Here is a 22,977-nt window from a genome sequence, read left to right as displayed (position 1 = left end):
GAAAGGAATTGTTTCCAGGATCCGAAGGTTGCTGCAACCACCTGACAGAGACACCAAGCAGCAGCAAGACTCTAACAGCAGGAAGCTGCAGGCTGGGTGTAACGCTGTCCTCGCCACAGGGACAGGCCGATCATCCCCAGCTCAGTACTGCACCTCCCCACACGGCAAAGCTGGTGAGAGGAAAGGAGAGCAAGGAGAGACTTGGGGGAGGAGGAGGACAGCCCAATCAGACTTGTCATCACTCTCACGACAGAGGGAGCGCCCAGGGCGCAGGAGTAAACAAAATGACCCTTGGAAAGGTCCATGATGATTTTGTGGGAAACTGAGTCACGTTCATGGGTATGTTTGAAGATCGAGTACAAGAGTTTGGCAAGACTCTCTAGAACCGGAAATGCAGAAATGGTGCAACCAATTAGTTCAGACCTGCAAAGTGAGTGCTTAAAAGAAGATACATTTTAACATCTACAGATTGTATCATTCAATGACATGAATGTACTCCCATGAGCAAAATTTGTACATAATCTGGGTAAAAGGTATCTGATCATTTTCAGAATACATATGGCCCCTAGTTGTTACCACTACTTTTGTTAGTTGACCAAGAGCTCAAGTAGACACAGTGGCAGTAGTCTCACGCAGGCGTTCTCTAGGGAAGCGCAGTTGGTACCAACACATCAGCACCTGCTTTCCAGATGAAACTACGAGTTTTCCCCCCTGGGCAGAGGCAACTGGAGCAAAGATTGCACTGAGGGCCTCTCTGTCCCCCTGACAATCCCGATGGGCGGATGAGTTATGCTGGGGAAGCAGCTCACCCAGAAGAAGCATTTGCATTGAGGCCTACACCTCCCTTCTGTTACGAACCAGGTAGCGTTATGAGTGCCCGTACACACACAGGAGAACCCTGAGACCAAGTGCATTCGATGGCTGGCTGAGTCCTTTCTCCTGTGAAGTGGGGTAATTTAGTTTTAGAGCTCTTCTTCTTAGCTGCTACTCATGGGAAATGCCGTTTCCCACGCTCGGCGGCTCAGTTTTACAGGTTGTCCTCGAGTGCACCCGAGTGCGCCCGAGAGGTAAGAACACCTGCAGGGCCGCCCACGGAGAACAGTCCGAAGACTTGGGGTTAGTGGCCCACTCCGCAGGAGACCTCAACAGGAAACTGGAGACTGGAGATGTTTGCAGGAAAATGGAATCCCCAAACTAGGTGCTCTGAACTCTCGCCCACAAGATATGTCAACACAGCTTTGAGGCCCATCACTTCCTTTCGGTCAAGCGGATACATGAAAGGCGTGCGGGGAGGTGTGATGAGAGAAGGAAAATATGTCCGGAGCTTTCAGCGGTTCCGGAAGGTGAGCCAAGCTTGCACACAGATCCCAAGGTGAACCTGAAGGTGACTCAACTGCAGGAAAAGCGACGAGTGACACCACCCGAGCCAGCAAGGGCAACAAGACCCCCCACAACTCAGGGCCTGTGGGAAGGAGTCTCTCGCCAGCACTGAAATGCGACCAGACTTTGACAGTGTGCCCCGGGGGCCAGGATGTGTGCTCAGTTTTCTTTCTGCCGCGCTCGCTCCTCTTACTTGGCTGCAGCCACTTGACTCAGAGTCCCAGGAAACTTCCGAGGGTCGCATTCTCAGCAGAGAGGGCCGAGGAGCCAAAAGAAAAGGTGCGCACTCGGAAACCGTGGAATGGTACTTTAAACAAACTCATCCAATTTTGTTAGACTTGTTGACAGGCACAGGTGCCCAGAAAATAAGGGCTGAGTTGCTTTAGATTGCTGTTTGAATAACAGATTAATTTAATAATCAATAGGAGATTGAATGACAAAAATTATTGAGTGGAGCAGCCAAACCACCAACCCTAATGGCATTCTTATGTAAATTCTTCTTTTCTTTTAGGCTCCCACATTCCTAATAAAACCTGTACTTTTGAAAGTCCTTTTTAAACACTGCACAGGGACTGATCGCATGGCTGAGACCACCTGACATGGGTGCTGGCATTCGATCAAAATATTTAGGCGCCACCTGATGGCTGCTGAGAGGCGCGCTGGCTGTGAGTGGCAGTGCGAGAGCGGAGGGCCTCCTGAAGCAGTGCCCTGTGGGCAGGGGACCTTCTAGGGGATGGTGGCTCCTCCCCGTTTGCCTTGCTTGTGGAGGAAAGGACCCCACATCCATGACTGTTGTGCAGGCCTAGTCCTGTGAACTTCCGTTCGCTCCAGGCGGACGCTCAGACAGTTCCACAGGAAGTACCATATATACTCGTGTATAAGCCGAGTTTTTCAGCACAAAAAAATGTGCTGAAAAACTGGGGTCCAGCTTATACATGGGTCAGTGGTACCCCAGCGAGATGTAACATCTCACTGCCCCCGGCCCATGGTAACAGGACTAGCGCCTGTTATCATGCGGGGTGATTGCCATTTCTCCCCCGTTCATTCAAAGGCCCGCTGACACTGCAGGGCTTTGAATGTTTGTTTACTCACATCTAACCAATCAGAGCCATCCTATGACTTGGATGGCTCCAATTCACAGAAGCACCTGTAGTGGCAGCTGAACCGGTAGGGGTGTGTCTGTGGCTGCGCTCCGCCTCTCCCCTCTGGTCTCTGTGTTAATTCACATCCTGCATCCCCTGCCCACATGGACTCCCCCCCCCCTCCTCCCGGCTAACACCTCCAGAGCAGAAGAGAGTAATAACAATATTGCAAGTAGGGAATTCTGTGTTGACAAAAGCAAGTGAGGGAGTGGCAGAAAATGAAGGCTGCCTTGGAACAGATTCCAAAAGCTAAAAAAGCTCTTCGTGGTTTAACGTCTTTTTTATGGGGCTCTAGAGAGTGAATTGCATAAATGGATTATGGAGTGTCGTCAAAATGGTTACTGTGTAACACGCATGAGAATCCACATACGTGCTCTCCAAATGGCTAAGGATGACAACTATAAAGCATCAGGCATTGAAAAATTTGCTGTGTCAGCAGGATGGTGTACAGGCGGCTTCATGAATAGGTTTGGCCTACTCTCTTTGAGACAAAGAACAAAGATTTCCCAGAAATTGCCACAAGACCTTGAAGGAAAAAATTATGTCATTCCAGTCATTTATAATAAAACAAAAAAGGATTTATAATTATGACCTGGCAGATATTGGAAATATGGATGAAACTGCCATGACTGTTGATCTTCCAAGCAACAGAACTGTGGCAAGTTTAGGAGAAGAACACATTTTTCTCCAAACCACAGGAAATGAAAAAAAAACAAAACACTTTACAGTTGTTCTATCAAGTTTGGCTAATGGAACTAAGCTGCATTCTGTCATTATTTTTTTTAAAAAGACCTTGCCTAAAAAGATCAATTTCCCACCAAGAATTACTGTGCGTGCACATGTTAAAGGCTGGATGGATAAAGAAAGAACAAAAAAGTGGCTGGAAGAAATTTGGAGCTGACGACCAGGAGCAGCTTTTATTAAAAAAAAAAAGCCATCGTTACTTGTTTGGGATTTGTTAAGAGCCCACCTATCAGATGACATAAAACAATTGACAAAATCTAGTAAAGTTACTTTAGCCGTTATTCTAGGTGAGCTTACATCTGTATTGCAACCTCTGGATGTATCTTTGAATAAGGCTTTTAAAGACCATGTGCGAAGAATGTGGCATGAATGGATGTCATCTGGTCAAGCTCTACTAACAAAAGGAGGAAATCTCATGAAGACTGACATAAAACTAATAGCAAAGTGGGTTCGAGATGCATGGGAAGACATTCCAGAAGACCTAGTGCGACGTGCCTTCCAGAAATGTAGTATTAGTAATGCTCTTGATGGCAGTGAAGACTGCGCTCTGTATGAAAATGACAGCAGTGACGGTGGTGATGATGACGACGATCTCAGGGAGGACAGCGTCTATGATGACCTCACACCAGCTGAAGCGCTGCTTTGGGATACGGATGATGATGAGGGATCCAGTTTTGAAAGATTTTAACTTTTACAATTAGCTTGGTTGTAGTACTCTTAAGGTATCATTGTTGATACCTTACTGGTTTTTTATTAACCTATTTTCCACTTACTGTGCTGGTTTACTAATGTTAAATGACTTGTCCTTTTACTTATGTTTTTATTTAAAATAAATATTTAAATACATTACCCCACTGATGTCTCCATTTTTAGTAATTTTATTTTCATTTGTTTTGATTATTGAAACTCACCAATAGCTTCTGCACTTTCCACCCTAGGCTTATACTAGAGTCAATCAGTTTTTTCTGGTTTCCCAGGTAATAATTAGGTACCTCGGCTTATACTCGGGCCGGCTTATATTCGAGTATATACGGTAGATGTGAAGCAGAGGTGCACGGCTGACGTTCCAGGGACCACCACATGTTCTGGCCATTGCACCAGGAAATATGCAGACTTCCAAAAGAGGGAAGGAAGATAACCTAGCAGCATTATTTTCTTCCTAAATGTACTGTATTCCAGCATGGCAAAACTCATGCAAAATGCCACATGCATATTCATAAATACCTTCACACGCAGATAAACCTCTGTAGGTTCTATTTATTAAAATGGAGCAAATATATTATTTATATATATGGATAAAAGGACTTGGTCTTTCAAAAACAGGCACTCACTGAGATGACTTCTGTTCCATGAGGCTATCTTTGTCATGTAGATCAAATCTTGCACTGCAGCGTGCTCTGACTTACAGTGAACCCACAGTGACCCAACAGGACAGCGTGAAACTGCTCTCTCAGGTTTCCAACATTGTGAAATCTTTGCCAGAGCAGAAAACCAAATTTTTCTTCCACAGAGAGGCTTGTGAGTTTGAACTACTGACCTTGCAGTGAGCAACCTTGACATGTAACTCATTACACAGCCGGGTCCTTTACACTAGAAACAAAAATGTAACCATTTTACGCCGAGACCACTTCCAACCATGGGCCTTGACAAAGTCTGCGCATGGAGGAGGAGCATTCAAACAAGGCTCCACCCAAGGTAGTCTCTCCCGTGAACCTTATGGAATTATTGTTCTGATATCACTATTGATAATTGTAGCTGCTCTCTGGTTCTTGATAATTTTGATCACTTCCCCTTTTAGGAAACAGCTGATGTCAACTGAGGAATATTCCCTAGAGGTTGAGCTTACTCCCCTTCCTATGGCTTTGAAAGATCCATGTCCTGACTGTGTGCAAAGTGTACTGTATAATAAAACTAGAAACTGGAAGCCAGAAACCCCCCTTAAGGAATTTACATTAGATCTTGAGCAGGCTGAGCTATTGCAACCGAAACCCACGGAAATCTCAGAAGCTCGTTTGGAAGCTTTTTGTGCAATACTCTAAAAAAGTTTATCATCTTCTTCTTTCCCCCCTGCTTATATTGGTTACTGCATAGGGGGTAGAATATGCTAACCCCCTCCCAAAGAGAAATAGAGTTCCTGACCCTGATTTACCTTATACGAGGGCTCATAATAAAAATGGCATAAGAATACTTAACAAAGAAGGTGTACAAGTTCCTTTTAGTAGTTTAAGTTTTATGGAAAAGTTAGCAAGAAGAGGGCCTCCATGATGTTTGAAGTCCACTGAAGCAAAGCTACCCATTGGGAGGCAACTCATACCTTGTTACAGAAAGACTTTTGGGAGTTTAATTTATGTGAACTTAGTAGAACAAGAAATGAAAGCCCTAGAGGAACAGCCTAAGAAAGAACAGCTAAAGCCTGTCAAGTAATTTTTGATAATGACATGTATTAATGCTCTATTGATTTCATAGTTAGAACAATGTGCCCTAGTTGGATGAAGTGTGCTCAGTTGTTGTTAGAAGGTTTGTCTATCACCCTTGTAGTTGAGAAAGTTTTGGTTTCAAGATGTACTAATTTTTAACCCAGAATCGTGATGTGATTTATTTAACTTGTCATGGCCTTGTGGCCTGAGAATTTCCTGATGTATGACCTCAGGCCATAAACTTTAAGCCAAGAAAAAGAACATATAAGTTGAAGCTTTGATTGAATAAAATTGGACCAGTCACCCACAACCTTTGGGTCATGTGGTTTCTGTCTCCCACTCGCCGATGCCGTGACCCACCTTGAGGGACCCCAGACCTTGCTGCAGCTGGACTGCGGCAGGTGGCACCTGAACAGGGACCCTCAGGTAGAGAACCCCCTGATAATTAAGTAGATTTCGGTCAGGCTGGACTCTCACCGTTTGGATGTTGCAGACCCCTTAGCAGAGGTAAGGCTAAGTACGAAAGGGTGAGTAGTAATGGGAAACTCTGAATCTCGTGAAAGAGAGTTATTTGTTGACATCATCCAGCAAACCCTAAAAAAGAAGGGGGCTAGGGCCCATAAGACTTTAGCAAGTTTTCTCTCCTTTATCCAGGAGTGTTCTCCTTGGTTTCCTGAGCATGGAACTTTGGATTTAGACACCTGGCAGAAGGTGGGAGAAGACCTGAAAAAGTATTATGAAGAAAATGGTCCAGAACAAGTTCCTGTAAAAATGTTTTCTTTATAGAGTCTTTTAAGAGATAGTTTAGATCCAAGTCCCACAAGCAAGAACCACTTATTACCAGTAGAGGCTCATGAAGAAATTCCTTTGGTAATGTGGGGCACAGGTGTGCAACTGCTAGAATCAGCAGAGTAAAAGTTCAAACAGGCGTTATGAAAATCAAAGTTTGAGGTAAGCCTAAGTTTCGGTTTCAGGTTCCTGGTCACTGATGCAACGCATCGCCTGATCCGACCTAACCAATGGGACACATCACCCAATGTCGCCTTAGCCAATAGAGTTCGAGTGACAGCCCACCAGTGACCGACCAATCAGGAAAGCACATTCAAACCTACTCACCAATCACCGCTGGACAATGCTGGTGCCAGAAGTTTTCTCCAATAAGTTTAAAGAACAGCAAGCCTGGACTGCCCCTTGTCCCGCCTCTTGTCCCTGGCCCTATAAAAGCCTGGAGAACAAAGAGCTCCGGGCTATTTCCCTTTTGGACACTGGATCCCTGTTGCGCTGGGCAGCGGAGCGAGGAAAGCCCTAGCTTGAGCTAGCAAATAAACTCCTGTTGCCATTTTTGCAGCTCAGCTGGTCGTGATTATTCTGTGCGCCCAAGGTGAGCTCGCCTTCCTTCCCTGAATCTAACAGTAAAGGATGCTAAACAAGGCAGCCAAATATAACAACGAGGATTGGGATTTGTTTGTAAAACCTACTGCCCCTTGTTTGGAAGAAACTAAAAAGAAAAAGGCTGCTCCAAAAATGGTTCCCACTAAAGCAGGGGTTTTAGGAGCTGTCCAACAGGCTCCAAGAGAAGGAATGATTTCCTAAGGTGTTTCCTTCCCCATTACAGATGCTATAGATGAAGGGGAGTCTGAATGGGAACCATTGCCTTTCAAAGTACTTAAAGAACTGAAAAGTGCTGTTAAAGAAACTGGACCCACGTCTCCGCACACTATGCAGTTAGTGGGAAGTATAGGGAATTTGGATGATTTCACAGAAGTGGATGGTTCCAGGGTACTCTTCTTTAGTGGCCACAATAATCCAGGAAAAAAAGTGAAAAAACAGTTTTGGAAAGGATGTTTTTAATATTATCATTCCCTACACAGTTGAACAGTTAACCTATCTAATGGAAAATGATGATGATTGGCTAGTGGCCGTAACAGGGTATTTTATTTTTGAAATATATTACATCATCTTCCTAATAATCCCTCATTGCATTTTCTCAAACTCCACCCAGTCATTTTTCCAAAGCGTACTTTAAAGCAGCCATTACCAGGACCAGCTATTCTAGTGCTTACTAATGGGTCTTCTAACGGCACAGTTGTGACTATTATAGACTTTGAGAAAATAGGTACTGAAACCACAGAAACATCTGCTCAAAAGGTAGAGTTGATGGCTGTTTTGGAGGCTTTTAACAGATTGTCTGCATTTCCTTTTAATCTTTACACGGACTCATATTATATTGTAAAACTATTTCCTCATATTGAAACTGCCCCGCTTCCAGGAGATAAGACCACAATTTTTTTCCCCTTTTGAGAAATTTACAGGCTTCAACTCATCAAAGAAAGCATCCATTTTTATTGGATATGTGAGAACTCATTCCCAATTTCCTGGTCCTATACATGATGGTAATAGATTGGCAGATTTTTATACAAGGCCTCTCATTTTTTCTGCAGTTGAGGAAGCTAAAGAAAGCCATGCTATACACCACCAGAACTCCTCTGCACTTAGGTATCAGTTTCACCTTCCCCGAGAAACCGCCAGAGCTATAGTCAAAGATTGTCCAACGTGTCCTCCAAATGCGGTTTCTTTACCTATGGGAGTGAACCCCTCAGGTGTAAGACCACTGTTTTGTGGCAGATGGATTTAACTCATGTCCCACAATTTGGAAAATTGGCTTATGTGCATGTATGTATAGACACATATTCTCATGTAATTATGGCCTCTGCAAGGCAGGGGAAGCATATAAGGACATAATTCAACATCTTTTCATGTGTTTTGCTTATCTTGGCATACCCAGAGCTCTTAAAACATACAATACTCCTGCTTACACTGGCAAAGCAATTAAGATTTTTTGTTCTAATTTTGACATTAATCATAATACGGGAATCCCCTATAATCCTCAAGGGCAAGCTATTGTGGAAAGAGCTCATCAAACTTTAAAAACTCAAATTGTGAAATTAATGGCTGGGGAATTCAAACATATTTCTCATCATGTGCTAAATCATGCCCTTTTTGTGTTAAATTCTTTGAACTCTGATGAGAAAGGGCAAACTCCTATTTTAAGACATTGGGAAAAAGCCCTGGTCAAATGGAAAGACCCACTTATCGGTCAATGGAAAGGGCCCGACCTTTTAATAACAGCGGGGCGAGGGTATGCTTGTATATTTCCACAGGACGCAGATTCCCCCCCCCCCCACCTCATTTGAGTTCCAGACCATCTCATCAGCCCAGCGAAGCAAAAAGAGGAAGGCACCTGCCTCCCTCTCTCGCTCGTCTGTGGTGCTGGGTAACTTTCAGTCGGTAATCAGAACACCCGCGGAATGTAGGATTTATGGAGTCACTTCAAAAAGATGACAGGAAAAGCAAAGAAAATGCACAAGGGCCACACGCAGGCTTTGATGTTTTTGACTCTGGTACGTGACTGAGCTATTGGTGGCCGGAAAGAACACTTTGACAGGAGTCCTCTTCAGAGTCTGCGCTACCTTGTTCTCCCTGCTGCCAGCAAACTGTCCCGGGCCTTGCTCAACTTTCCCGTCTCCCATGAGCCCTCGGCCCTGCATGGCACTGAGCCTCTGTGGATGGTGGAGACGCCTCCTTCTCCATGGCAGGCCTTTCAGTCTGTGTGTTCTCCCTAACAGAATGGTTTCTGGGCCTTGGGGAGACTGTAACCATCTCCGAACGGATGGAAGATGGTCGTCTCTTTAGTTTGAAATGCTCGTGTCATTTAGCTTGAATTAATCTTCACTCTTACCCCGGGTTTCTAATTATGAGCCAGGAAGGGAGCATCCAATTTTCCCTCCCAATCCTCCATCTTGATTCCTTGATAGCGTTTACTTAGTCTGGAACTAAGAACCTTGACTTGTCCTCCATGCCACATACCCGTCTATCACTCAGTAGTAGCTATTGGCCAACTCATGGACTTCGCAGTGAGGATGGTCCAGGGTATAGCATCACTCTAGCCAAAAGGTCCCTAATCATCATGGAATCATTGGAGTCTACTTCTCAGAACTCCGGAGCCACGGACCATGGTTCACAGTGCTCTCATCATTCATAGGTGTCTTTTGTGCTGTGAGCCAATGGGGATTTCAGCAGTGGTGCAGTGATGTTAGACTACTTCATGGGAACATTAAACGTTTGACAGGTTAGTCTCTGGAAGTTAAAAACCTGTTATACATATGACGGTACGCATGTAAAACATGTGGCCATTTAGTGACTCCTTACTGTGGCCCAGGCGTTACGCCACATTCATAACACACATTGTCTCATTTAATTTTCACCCCAGCTAAGGAGTCGTTTACCATTACTAGCCCCAAATGACTGAGGAAGCTGGGCGTCCATACGTCAGATCCTTGCAAAGGCGGCACTGCCCGAATAGCAGACTCAGGTCCCCATTCTGAATGCCTCGCCCTCAGGGCTCCTGCATGCACTGCCCTTCAGCCCTCACCTGCGGCAGAGCTGGCGTAGCCACAGCCAAGACACACAGTTCCAGCACAGGAGACGGCCACCCTGGAGGCCATCCTGGGCTACACACTTTGATAAGCTGGATGAAATCATAAGACAAAATTGTTTAGATACACCCCCAAGAAATCTTAGTAGAGAGGGCACTAGAAGTCAACCCGAACATTCATAGGTAAGCATGAAAGACTAATACTCTGCTGCTGATGGAGAGCTCTGGACAGAGAGAGCCATCTTTAAAGCCTGAACTAGACACTAGTTGGGTAAGATGTTTATGGTAATTATATGTTGCAAGTCTCTGATGACACTTATTCTCAGGAAATCAGTACTAATCAGATGCCTGATAGAAGCCCAGATGCCAATCCACTGTGACCAGCAACTCGAATTATTTTCCATTACAACAGAAATGACAATATTACAGACCAGTTCAGTCAAAACGGACAAAACACAGGAGCAAACAACCCACCGTGAACGGAAGTGAACACATGGGGAAACACACCTTGGCACCCCGAGACTCGAAGCCACTTGAGCAGTCTGAGGGCATCCCAGTCAGGGACAGTGGCATCAGAGGAACAGGCTGCACGGAATTACGCACAGCTTTGCAAACAACGCTTACATGGATTCGATGAAAAGGTCGGCAATACTAAAAATCTAATGGATTCTGTAAGCAGAAGGAAGTTAACTGAAATACACCTCGAAAGGAATGAATCAGGAGAAAAGTACATAAACTCATAAAAACAAACTTATTTCAAGAACACTTTAGGAAATTTGAGAACAATGAAGATACGGTGAATATTTCTAAAACACCATCAGGAGGAAAAGTCAAGCTACTGACAAAGATGCAAAGTCAAAGGCCAGAAGGCAGTGGGACATTCTCCCCACAGGACAACCACTGGGAGACCACGGAGTGAAATGGCCCATGCCGAGTACATATTAAATAAGACACTCTAGACCCGTGGTTCTCAAGCTTCCTCATGCCACGACCCTTCCATACAGTTCCTCATGTGGTGGTGACACCCCCCCCAACCATCACATTATTTTCGTTCCTACTTCATCACTGTCATTTTGCTACTGTTATAAATCGGGACCCCTGTGAAAGGATCATTAGAGCCCCAAAGGGGTCGCGACCCACAGGCTGAGACCATTGCTCTAGACGAAGGAGAAAACTTAACCACCGTTCCGGAAAGCACCCCTAAAGCACTCTACACTAAAAACAGTGGTGGCCAAATTGACAACGATAATAAATTATTTAGTGGGGTGAAAACACAGTACAGCTATCAATAAACTGAAAAGGCAACGTACAGCTGATAACTATGTGGAAGCTGTATGTGTATGGGTTTAATTGCTAAAAATCAATCATCCTAGCCACTCAATAACATAAAGTCAAACAATTTATAAAATGGGCAAGGGACTTGAGTAGACTTTGTCCAAAGAAGGGACCGGGAGTGCAGAGACATTGCTCAGCAAGATCAGGCATGTGCGAGTTCGGACTTCTCCACCATGAGTTCGGCTGTTCCTTTGGATGCGCGGGAGGGGTGCTGGTGAGAATGTGGGGAAATTGGAGCCCTTTTCTGAAGCGATGGAATCTTAACATACTGCAACCACGTTAACAAAAACAGCCCTTTGAAATGTAGAACAACTGCATGGCCCAGCAATTCTGCTCCTAGGAGTATGCCCCGCAGACGGCGAAGCAGGGATTTGAGTTCCGGCAGTCCTCACCGTGGATTTGAATCCACGCAGAGGCGGCGGCGACACATCCGCAGAGAGCAGAGCCACAGTTCCTGCTCTCTCAGCAAACAAAGCAAAGGGGGAGGAGGCCCAGGGCCAATTCCATGGACAAAGAGGGCTGCTCCACTGGGACAGAGTCCATGCTCCTACGTATGTATAAGATACATGGCAGTGCATCTTCAAAATATAAAATGCAAGATGAACTGCATGACATGACAAGCTAAATCAACCAACCATAATGCTGGTGAGGAATTGGCATATTAAGTAGCTCGACACCAACAGTAAATGGGAAGATTTGCCCCAGAGGATACATACCGATCCCAGGACTAGCTACTACAGAATGCAGCTTGTTTAAACACACACACACACACACACACACACACACACACGGATACAGAAAACACAGCAAGTCTCCACAAAACTAAAAGGAGGTATTAAGCCGAATACAATGCTGCTTTAGAGATCAATAATAAAAAGATACGAGTTAGGAGATTCTGAAGCACTCTTTTCAAAAATACAGATCAGAACATGATGATAATAGAAAAATGTGAGAAGTCAACAACAATGAAAACCCTTTATGGGGATAGACTGGAGCATACACATAGACATCTGCAGGCTAACTTTTTTGTGTGTGTGCAAAAAGTTAGCAAATAAGAAAGAGTAACCCCCAGACACATGGTAATCATACAGACAAGAAGCTGACAGTGTGAAGACGGGAGGGGGTGGGGAGCACAAGAGAGCAGGGGAAAGGGAGGGACAGGGAATCCATGAGGACCACCAAGAATTTAAACAGGAACAAAGTACAACTACAGTAGCAGCTTCTAATCCAGCGGTTTTCTCAACCTGTGAGTCTCAACCAAACGACCCTTTCACAGGGGTCGCTCAATTCAAAACAGTAGCAAAATTACAGTGATGAAGCAGCAACAAAAATAATTTTATGGTTGGGGTCACCATCACATGGGGAACTGTATTAAAGTTCCCGGCATTAGGAAGGTTGAGAACCACTGTTTTAAAACCAAAATAGAATGTAATTAACATATGCACTCCAATAAACTTGAAAACTGAGATGGAAATGAGCAACTTTCTAAGAAATATCATAGCTAAAGCCATTTCCAAAAGAAAGAGTAATTCAAATCATTAAAGAAATTAGTCTAGCTACATGCACAAAATCCCATCAATCATCGGTAGATAACTTTATAGGTAAGCTTTCGTAAACATATATGAAACAGATAATTCAATCCTATACAAAATATTACAGATAATAGAAAATGAGGAAAACTATCGAGGCTAATTTGGTACAATGAAGTAACCTTAAGAAGAAAACCAAATGACATTACACAATTTATATTTTCAACATAAATCAAAAGCCCATGGTATAATATGAGCAAAACAAATCTAAGGTACATATGGAGGGGTAGGAGGAGGGAGGGAGAAAGGGAGAGAATATGAATATGAGAATCCTGCTGCTAACTGCAAGACTGGTGGTTCAAAATCCACCACCACTCCCAAGGACAAAGATGAGGCTGTCTGCTCATGTAAAGACTTTTTGTCTCAGAAACCGTATAGAGGGTAGCTAAGAGCTGGGGTGGTGGTGGTGGTGGTGGTGGTGGTGGTGGTGGTGGTGGTGGTGGTGGTGGTGGTGGTGGTGGTGTGTGTCTCTCTTTCCCTGGTACCACTGAGATTCATCCTGGGAAAATAACTATTTTCAAGTTAAACACTGTATTTACTATTATAGATATGTTTATTATACATGATCTACTTCTGGCTTTAAAATTTGAAAAAGACACCAGTGTAACTCAACATATTAACAAATTAAAGGAAGGTGATTCTAGTAATGGACGTAGAAAAAATGTTTACTACAGTTCAATATTCATACAAGTTTCAAACCACGGAGGCTGCAACAAGATCTCATAGAGGTTTTCTTTTACCTAAGTGGCTAATTTGAAAAACATAAAACAGATATTATACGCAACATGGAACTACAGAAGGCTTTTCTTTAAACCTGAAAATAGTTGATATTCTCACTACTTCCATTCAACAATGTATCAGAACTCCAGAACAGTAAAACACACACACACGCACACACACTCACAGTTAAGAATGACAATTAGGAAGTAAACTTTCACTAATGATATTATTGCCTATGCAAGAAGTCCAAGATCATGTATACACAAGCAATTCGATCTAAAAGATCAGTTAGCAATTTGCTGTAAGTTATTCAATGTACATAAATCAGTGATATACTAATAGCAGTTACCAATTAGAAAATGTAATTCTAATAGGTAGCACTTATGATGACAAGAAAGGTATATACTATGTTTTAGCCTTTCATAAATAAAATTATAATACTGTATTAAAGGCATTGAAAAAGATTTATATAGAGATACTCAGTTTATGAATGAAAAGGTCCAATATTTAAAACAGCAGTTGGCTTCAAATTCATCTACAACAAACATATTGCTTTTAATCAAAATCATAGAATTCATGCAGGTTTAACAAAAGTATACCAAAATTAATATAAAAATTACAAAGTCAAGAATAGCCATGTAAATGAGAAGGAAGCAGGCACTTGCTTTCCTAAGTAGCAAGTCCTAGTTAAAGTGATGATACTTAGGTCCATTGACACACCACAGGGCGAGCAACAAACCTGCACGCAGACCGGAGCTCAGCCCGACACGGGGGCATCGTAACCACTTGTAGGGAATGCACAGCTTGGTTAACATACCAACAACACAGGAAAGGACGAAACTAGAACTCCACCTGACGACATGCACACATCACTTCCAGAGGGATTAGAGTCCTGCACAGGAAAGGCAGTGCTTGAAAGCACTCAGAAGGACATTATAGGAGAGTGTCTCTCTCATGACCCCAGTGCTGCTGCTCAATTCAGCCCAGACCGGAGCATGTACACAGGTCCAGATAAGAGATGGGAGCTCATGGCACACGGAATCCAGGAACAGGAGTGGGGATAGAGATACCAGAAGGGTAAGGGGAAAGAGGGGAGAGGATGGGAGAAGGTGATACCTATCACAATGATTGACACAAAACCATACACACACACCCCCCCCCCCTCCGGCCAGGGGGAATAACAACAGAAAACATGGGGGAAGGGAGACAGCTGTTGGTGTGAGATGTGAAAATAAAAATAATTTATAATCTATCAAGGGGTCATGAGGGAGGGGGGGGCGGGAGGCTAAAAAAGAGCAGATACCAAGGGCTCAATAGAAAGTAACTGTCCAGAAAAGAATGATGGCAACGTATGTACACACAGGCCTGATGCAATCGATATACGGATTGTAAAAAGGGCTGTAAGAGCCTCCAATAAAATGATCGTTTCCTATAAAGGGGAAAAAAAACACGACACCAAGTCATGAAAGCAAAGAGGGATAAATTGGACTACATTAAAATAAGAGCACAGAAAACTCTCCTCAACAAAAGACGCCTCTAAAAATTGAAGACACACCCCAAAGACTAGGAAGACGCATGCACCATGTGTGGTACTTATAAACAAATGGAATCTAGAACACAAGGAATATCCAAACCAAAAAATAGACCCAACCAACCAACACAGGAGTCTCATGGGACCAAAGAGGCAAGGAAGTCCAAGTCATCAATAAAACTGTTAAAATAGCATCGGCATCATTAGTCATCCGTGAAATGCACATGGAGACACGGGAGACCAACACCGTTTTACCAGATTTGGGAAAACACAAAGGCCAGTTAGTTTTAAGGATGTGATCTGAGAATTCCTTGAGCCGGCTTTTAAATGATCAACCATCCATTTATAAAAAGATCCACTGGGACTTCTCCAACCATAAGCACCTGGACAGAGAAGTCTCCCCCGTTCCAGGAAATGCTCTTATGCAGTTGAATGGGGGCCACCCTTGGAAGGATCTCACAGACCCAACAACGCTTCTTCCCAGCTACAGGAACACGTGCCCACACGACAGGGCAGCCATGCTTTCCGTGTCTCTGCAAGCCAACTGCCTGTGTCCCACTTGCCCGTGGGGGGATGTGTGTGTTGAGGGGTGGGGGGCCTTACTTGGAGCAGGCTTCACAGGCAATGTTCCTGGTGGTCTCCTTGATGGTGCGCTCCCAGACAAACGCGGGGTACTCCATGTGGCAAGGTTCCAGGGTGTGCTTCAACTTCTGGGCTGCGGGGATATGGGGGTGGGGGAAGAACGGGATCAAGAACTCAGCATGCACATTCCCAATTGTGAGCCCCGCCCAGAGAGCTGAGGATGGAGTGAGGCTCCCGAGGCTCTGGGTTTGGTTCTAAACCCCGCCGGATCCCATGGAATTTTCTAACTGGCAGTTGCAGAAGTCTGTCACCATGACTCTCCTACAACCTGTGCTTAGAACCCCCCCCCAAGCCAATCCTATTAAAAACCCGAGGTGCCTACAGTGCTTCATATCCACAAACAGGTGTTTTGATATTTTGTTGCAGGCATCACCACATTTCATTAGTATTGTTACTGTATTGTTTGGCCAAAGGGGTCTTAGCCTGTCTATTTTAAAGTGTTTTTTATGCACAGAAAGGTACACTGCAGATCAAGATAGACACTTGACTGATGTTAGATAGGAACCATTCCTAAGTGTCTTTGGATTTAAAAAGACTTAGTAAAAAACCCAAAAACTCATTTGTAATCTGGGGATGGCCTGTAGTCACGTCACTGTGCCTGCCAAGCTACGCTCTAACCTATAATTCCTCACGCAGTGGTCTTGCATTATCAGCTATCATTTATGCAGCAGAAGAATTCTACTTTCTGGGACAGCATCAGTCACGAGGGCTCTGACCTCAGCCTCGCTAGAGCTTAGCAACAATGAAGATGTATATCTTAATAAATATGTAAAATATAAGCTTGACCACGTTATTTAGGGTGAGACAGAGGTCATGATACAATTGCATGGTTTTATTTTAGAAGGAAAATAGTAAAATACATAATGCCTTTGAGTCACAGCCACGGACCGACAGAATCTTACTACTATGAAGCTCTTTGTCCCATAGTGTACACACCTTGTCAGTTTTCACACAGTCAAAAGCCTGGGGCGTGCTGGCCCAGGAGCTCAAACACTCTGCTGCTAACTCCAAGGTTAGTGGTGCAAACCCACAGCTGTGCTGTAGGAGGCCAACGGAGGCCGCAGGCAGCCTGCTTCCATGATGATCACAGACAGCCTCGGGGTGCCTCGAGGCCCCACGGCGAGGTTCCTGCCTGTCCCACGGGGCTGTGGGGTTGGACTCCCCTGGGTGACTTGCTTTGTGGTTAGTTTGATGGAGGAACACATAGTAAGTAGGTGCTGGGCAAAATCTTTGTGATGAAATGATTGAAATAAATTACACCCAGGAAGGAAGTAACAAAACAAGTTGATTATTTTTAAACTGGGGATCAAGAAAATCCATAGATCAGAGGTTACGGAGCCCTGGCGGGGCCACGGGTGAAGCTCTGTCTGGGCTGGTGACCACGAAGGCCGAGAATTCAAAGCAGAAGCAGTTATTTCCCCAGGAGAAAGATGAGGCTGTCTGCTTCCATGATGATTGACTGTCTCAAACTACAATACAGTGCGGTGCAGTATAACTCGACAACACAGTACAGGACAATATGGATGTCGGGTCTCAAGGACCCCCAGGAACAGCTCCACTCTGCTGGGTGCAGTCACTACGAGTTGGACACCATTTCTGGACGGTGGCTTTGGCGAGGGTGGGGGTGCCCGTGAGCAACATGGACCCAGGCATGTCACAGTCATTAGTCCTGGGCCCAGACCTAATGAGCGCCGCGTGCACCTCAGCTAGGAAACACAAGCAACACCCGGAGCTCTCTACTAACGTCACAAACATTCATGTGGCGAAGATACTGATCGCGGTGAGACAGGACAGCATGGTGGTAAGCAGGAAGGTTCTGAAGTGGGGAAGTTGATAGTACAAATCCCTCATCTGCCGCCTTCAGTTAATCCCCAGTATTCTCCCCTGGAAAATAGGAAGGCAGATAGCGCCACTGAACGCATAAACATCAACCTTCTAGGACTTAGGGAGCTGAAATGGCATTTTGAATGACAAAATCAGATGGCTTACTAGGCTGGGAATGAAAGATTCAAGAGGAAAGGAACTGCATTCACCATCAAAAAGGATATTTCAAGATCTATCTTGAAGTACAGTGCTGTCTGTGCAAGATAATATCTATCCCCATGCAAGGAAACGCCGTCAATACAACTATTACTCACACGTATGCACCAACTACTAGAAGTAGCAATGCAGAAAGTGAAGAAGTCTACCATCATCTTCAGTTTGAAATTTATCAAGCAATCAGGATGCATGATTCAGTACTGGTAATTGGAACGCAAGCGTTAGAAACAAGGAGGAAGGGACAGTAGTTGGAAAATATGGCCTTGGTGATAGAAGTGAAGCTTGAGTTGGTGACAGGATTTTGCAAGAACCAATGACTTGCTCCTAGAAGATATACTTTTAACAATATATGACTTCTCCAGAGGGAACAGAGAGATGTCCTATAGACCACGTCGGGGGAAGAGACGATGGGGAAGCTCGCTATCAGCAGCCAACTAAGGTGGCCAGGCCCGACCGTGGATCAGTGTAAGGTCAGGCTGAAGGAAACCAAGTCCACAGATCCAAACTATGCCCTTGAGAACACTTCAGAACAGACGTGACGCCCTGAACACTAATGAGAGAAGACCTGAGGACTGAGGAGCGGTGGGATGACATATAGACCATCGGACCTCAATAAGTCAAAGGGCACTGCAAAGACAGTCAAGACTGAGGCATAAGCGGAGCAAAAGTAGGATTGACCAAGATTTCCTCTTGCTTGGATCCACACCCATGTGCAAGGAAACAGCAGTGCAGAGCTCAAAGGACACACTGCGTTGCACTGAGCATCTGTGCCCTGAGGATCACAAGCTGTGCCATCCAGAGCCCGAGAGGGACTACGATCAGAGTTCCAACAACACTGAGATGCTGGTGTGCAGAAGGCTGCAGATGACAGTGGAAGCCCGAGATACATGTGAGATCTACACAGGGAATAAGCCTCCCCTAATGGAGGGACAGGAATAAACTGGGTACCAAGCAGAGTGTTGGAGGGAAAACTGTGGTAGATTAAAATGTCAAACCTGACTTGAAGGGTTAAAGCCTTGTCATTTGACCTCCCCTCTGAGACACCTGGCCTTGATTGGGCTCTCAATATTTTCTGGGGTTTTTTCATATTGGAGTTTATTTTTATGTATTTTTTCATGTGGGTAGCCTTTTTGAATATTTTTAAAGCATTTTTCTGTGTTCTGGTATATGAAACCCAGGAATGAAGAATCTCTAGAGATAGTAATTATAATAAAAGTTCCTTGGGATGGGGGTAAAAGGGTGCTGATAGCAAGGAGTTCAAGAAAGGAAGGACATGCTTTGAAACTTATTGGGGTAGCAATTGTACAATACTGCTCCTAATAAAATGGTTTGGGGGAGGAGGGCACACCTAACTTTTGTGCAACACCTCTTTAAAGTGTCGAGAAGCAGGGACGCCGGTGCTTTGAGGACTAAGGTGCACCTGACCTGAACAGTGGCCTTTTCAATCACCCCACACATTCGAAATTCGGACATTGAATAAGGAAGGCCAAAGAAGAACTGACGTCCGTCCCTGAATCACAGTGCTGGGAGGGAATACTGAAAGGACCCCGTGCCCTCCCTGCTGTCCTTTGGGAAGACACATGAACTTTCAGATCAAGCTGTGGCCGGTCACCTCGCATCTACACAGCGTGGCTTCCCACAAAGCCCTTCCTTGGTCTGGAGCGCTGTGGGAAACGCGAGGTCGGTGCCGGCTATGCCAGTGCATCTATGGGACTTGACGCCAACAACGAAGGCAGCCAGCAAGAGTGTGGGCACTGCTTCAACTCACGGCCGTGCCAGATCCACTGCCTGCCTCTCGACGAGCACAGGTGCAGGGGGAACATGGGGTTCGGCTGGGCCGATTCCTGTTTTACCCTGGAGTGGAAATGGGGGCTGCGACAACAGACATACTCCTCCTGGAGTGGCTCAGAAGGTCCCTGTCGTGACCACCACGTCCATTTGCGCAGGAAGCACTTACAGCCAGGGGCCCTCAGGTTGGTTCTGAGTCCGGGGAACCAGATGCGAGCTCTGCTCCATCAGGTTTTCAGTGCGTTTTGAGGCCCGTGTTTCTGAGGCACCCCTGGACATACCCGAATCTCCCACATTTTGGCCAGCATCCTGATGTACCCCCATGGTCTCACTCCACGAAGCACCTACTGTGGACCAAATGCCTTTCATGGTCAGTCATCAGCATCACGCACAGAGTAAGACCTAGCCAGGACCCCCACGCTACGGACAGAGACACCAAGGCTCAGAGAACTGAAGACACTGCCCCGGAGTTGCCTTGCGCTCTGAGTGGCAGTGCCTGCCATGGGCCTGGGCCATTCCAGCCCAGCACCTTCCTCACCACTGTGAAACCACCTGACTGACCACAGACAGCTGTTTGGGAGGTCTGGAGCGAGAGCCTTGGGAGGAGAGCACTCAGGGGAGTGTCCACGCAACAACATTTCTTTCACTTTCCCTTAGCAACGATGTCCCAGAGCAGAAGCACCAACGGGGCTCGCTGTCATGCCGAGCAGACACTTGAGTGGATCACTCCTAGCTGAACCCCCCCCCCTTCCGTCTCAGCAAAGGCACCCCCTTTCACAGGTAGGGGCCAGCCAGCTCCTCTCTCCGTGCAGCTTCCCCCAGATGAAACCTTTGTGATCATCCAGCAGAAATGCGCCCCCACAGTGCCCTCAAGAGGGAAATGAAGCAGATAAACAGTGTAATTATGGATTCCATTTTCAGCTAAAACAAAACTCGCGTCCAGCTCAGGGGCTTTCTCTAGCCGGGGCATGGTACACTTAGAAGGAAACTTGCGGGTCAATGGCCTCACATTGGTTCAGACGGCCCCCTTCTGGCACTGGGTCCAGGAGGCCCCCTGCTCTACAAGACCTTCAGAGGGCAGCAGCCCACTGAGGGGGAAGGGGGAGAGCCGACTTGCTGGGTGGAGCAGGAGGCGTGGCTGTTCACCATCAGGAGGAAAGGCGAGCTCCACACTCAGCAGAGTGCTACAGACCTGGCTGGCCGGTAATTTTGGTCAAACAGTCGGCTTCACTCATGGACTCCAGGGAGGGCAGGCAGTGTGACCACCTGCACCCAGGCATCTGAGAGGACAGGTCTTGGCTGAGCACTGATGGCAGGTTCTACCAGTAGGCACACTTCTGTGTGCTCCGGGGATCTGAAGAGCGCCCATGAAAAGGGAGCCCTCCTTGATGGGCACCATGAACGTGATAAGGCCTTGCCACAGTCCGTGGGAAGTAGGTCCCTCGGTGTGGTGGTGGTGAGCTGTAAAAGCCTTAAAGAAAAACTTCTGAAGATGGAAAACAGGGAGACAAAATGCCACAGAGTCCTTTCTGGTTGTTTTTGCTACAGTTTTGGCCACCGCTTGCCCAGGTGTGTGGGCATGTAGGTGCCGGACTACATCCCAGAGAGGGCGTGTGAAGGCTGCCCTGCCCTTCCCATGGGGCCACCCACACCGTGTCTGGTGAGGGTTCCGCCCCTAGAGTGGGCACTGAGGATGTCTGCGGTGGATCACTCTGTGGCACGGCCTGTCCTGCAGGCCTGGGCCACTAAATGCCAGCAGCACTGTCCCCTAGTTGTGACCACAGCTATTTGTCTCCAGATAAGGCAAATGTTCACCGGTGTGTGTGTGTGTGGGGCGGGTGTACAGGGGGGGTTGAGAGAGGGGGAAGGAGGTGCAAAATGGCCGGGATGAACCAAAGGGCACCCCAGCTGGCAACTGATTAACAGAAACTCACTGTCTAAAGGCTATGCGTGTGTGTTCCGGATGGAACTGTGTCCCCCAAAGCAAGTGTTACCAAATCCTATGTAATCTGTGCCGTGAGCCCGCTTGGAGAGTAGGGTTCCTTTATCATAGTAAGGAGGCAGGATTTTTTTCAGGTGCGGTTTAAAGCAATCTTGTGTAAGGTCCCGAGAACAGACGATAACAAGCAAGCAGATGGATACCACTCCTGGGGACAAAGCTGGGAAGGGACAAGGACATTCCCTGAGAGCCAGCACCCTGGATCTGGACTTCCTGAAAGCCTGCACTGTGAGAAAATAACATGTGCCTGCGCTAGATCACAAAGCTGGGCAGGGGGACAGGGGTGTTTGCCTTGGGTCCCCACTGAAGCCCCTTGGCAGTGAGAAAAGGGAGTTAGGAAAAGTTCAACCATGGGAGATGACCAGCCCACTTCCCTCGGCACCTTGCAGTCCCCTAAGAAACAGCCATATGTTTCGGTGATAGTTTGCCATGAGAATCACCAGGGGGAACCAAAGCACAGGCACCCTCTCCTCTGCCAGTCACGTAACGTGGTCGGCTGTTATGTGCATTGAAAATGAGGAATTCAGAGTCCACAGAGACCAGGTGCCTTGCGTGGGTCTTTGGAGCCGGCACAGGGCTACGCTGCGCCAAAGCACTTGGCTGCAGCTCCCCGTCCTTTGCTCTCCTCCTGCTTCAATCCTGCAGTCCCCTCAGTACTCCTGATGAATGGATACAGCTCTGCTGTTTCCAATTAGAAGTCAAACTTCAACTATCTCCACCTGCAGGGCAGAACTCAGCTGACAAGACCTGCGGTCGGAGGGGAAGCTCACCTCTAAGGCAAAAGGACAATCAGAACCAGATGGCTTATCACATGGGCCAGATTGCTCCTGAAGACCCCTTCGCCCAATGCCCTGACTGCCAAAGTTTCCAAATTCATCGCTCAGGGAGCCTTGGTGTCACAGTGGGTCTCACATTGAGCAGCTGACCACAGAGTTGCAGGTACGAACCCACCAGCTGCGCCTCGGGAGAAAGATGAGGCTGTCTGCTCCTGTCAAGCAGTTTAGCCTTGGAAACCCCGAGGGCCAGTTCTGCTGGGTCCCGTAGGGTCACTGTGACTTAGGATCTGCTAGTTGGCTGTGGGTTTGATTTCCCTCGTAGCTGGAAGAAGCGGGTGGAAACAGTCAGGTTGGTCTTCCTAGGTACTAGGAGTCCTGGTGGTGCAATGGTTACACCTGGGGCCACGAACTACAAGATCAGCAGTTTGAAAGCACCAGC

At 46.3% G+C, this 22,977-nt stretch overlaps 1 long non-coding RNA gene across 1 annotated transcript in view; it reads right to left on the bottom strand.

The window, feature by feature from the left end:
* Positions 1 to 16,004, bottom strand: part of LOC142461375 (uncharacterized) — a 39,405-nt gene extending 23,401 nt beyond the window's left edge. Inside the window, exon 1 of the long non-coding RNA XR_012786887.1 lies at positions 15,897 to 16,004. This is a non-coding gene — a long non-coding RNA (uncharacterized LOC142461375). The remainder of the gene's footprint in view (positions 1 to 15,896) is intronic.
* Positions 16,005 to 22,977: the final 6,973 nt, after the last annotated feature.

This window comes from Tenrec ecaudatus, chromosome 11 (genome assembly GCF_050624435.1).
Source record: "Tenrec ecaudatus isolate mTenEca1 chromosome 11, mTenEca1.hap1, whole genome shotgun sequence".
Taxonomy (NCBI): Eukaryota; Metazoa; Chordata; class Mammalia; order Afrosoricida; family Tenrecidae; genus Tenrec; species Tenrec ecaudatus.
This window is presented reverse-complemented; position numbering and strand designations above follow the sequence as displayed.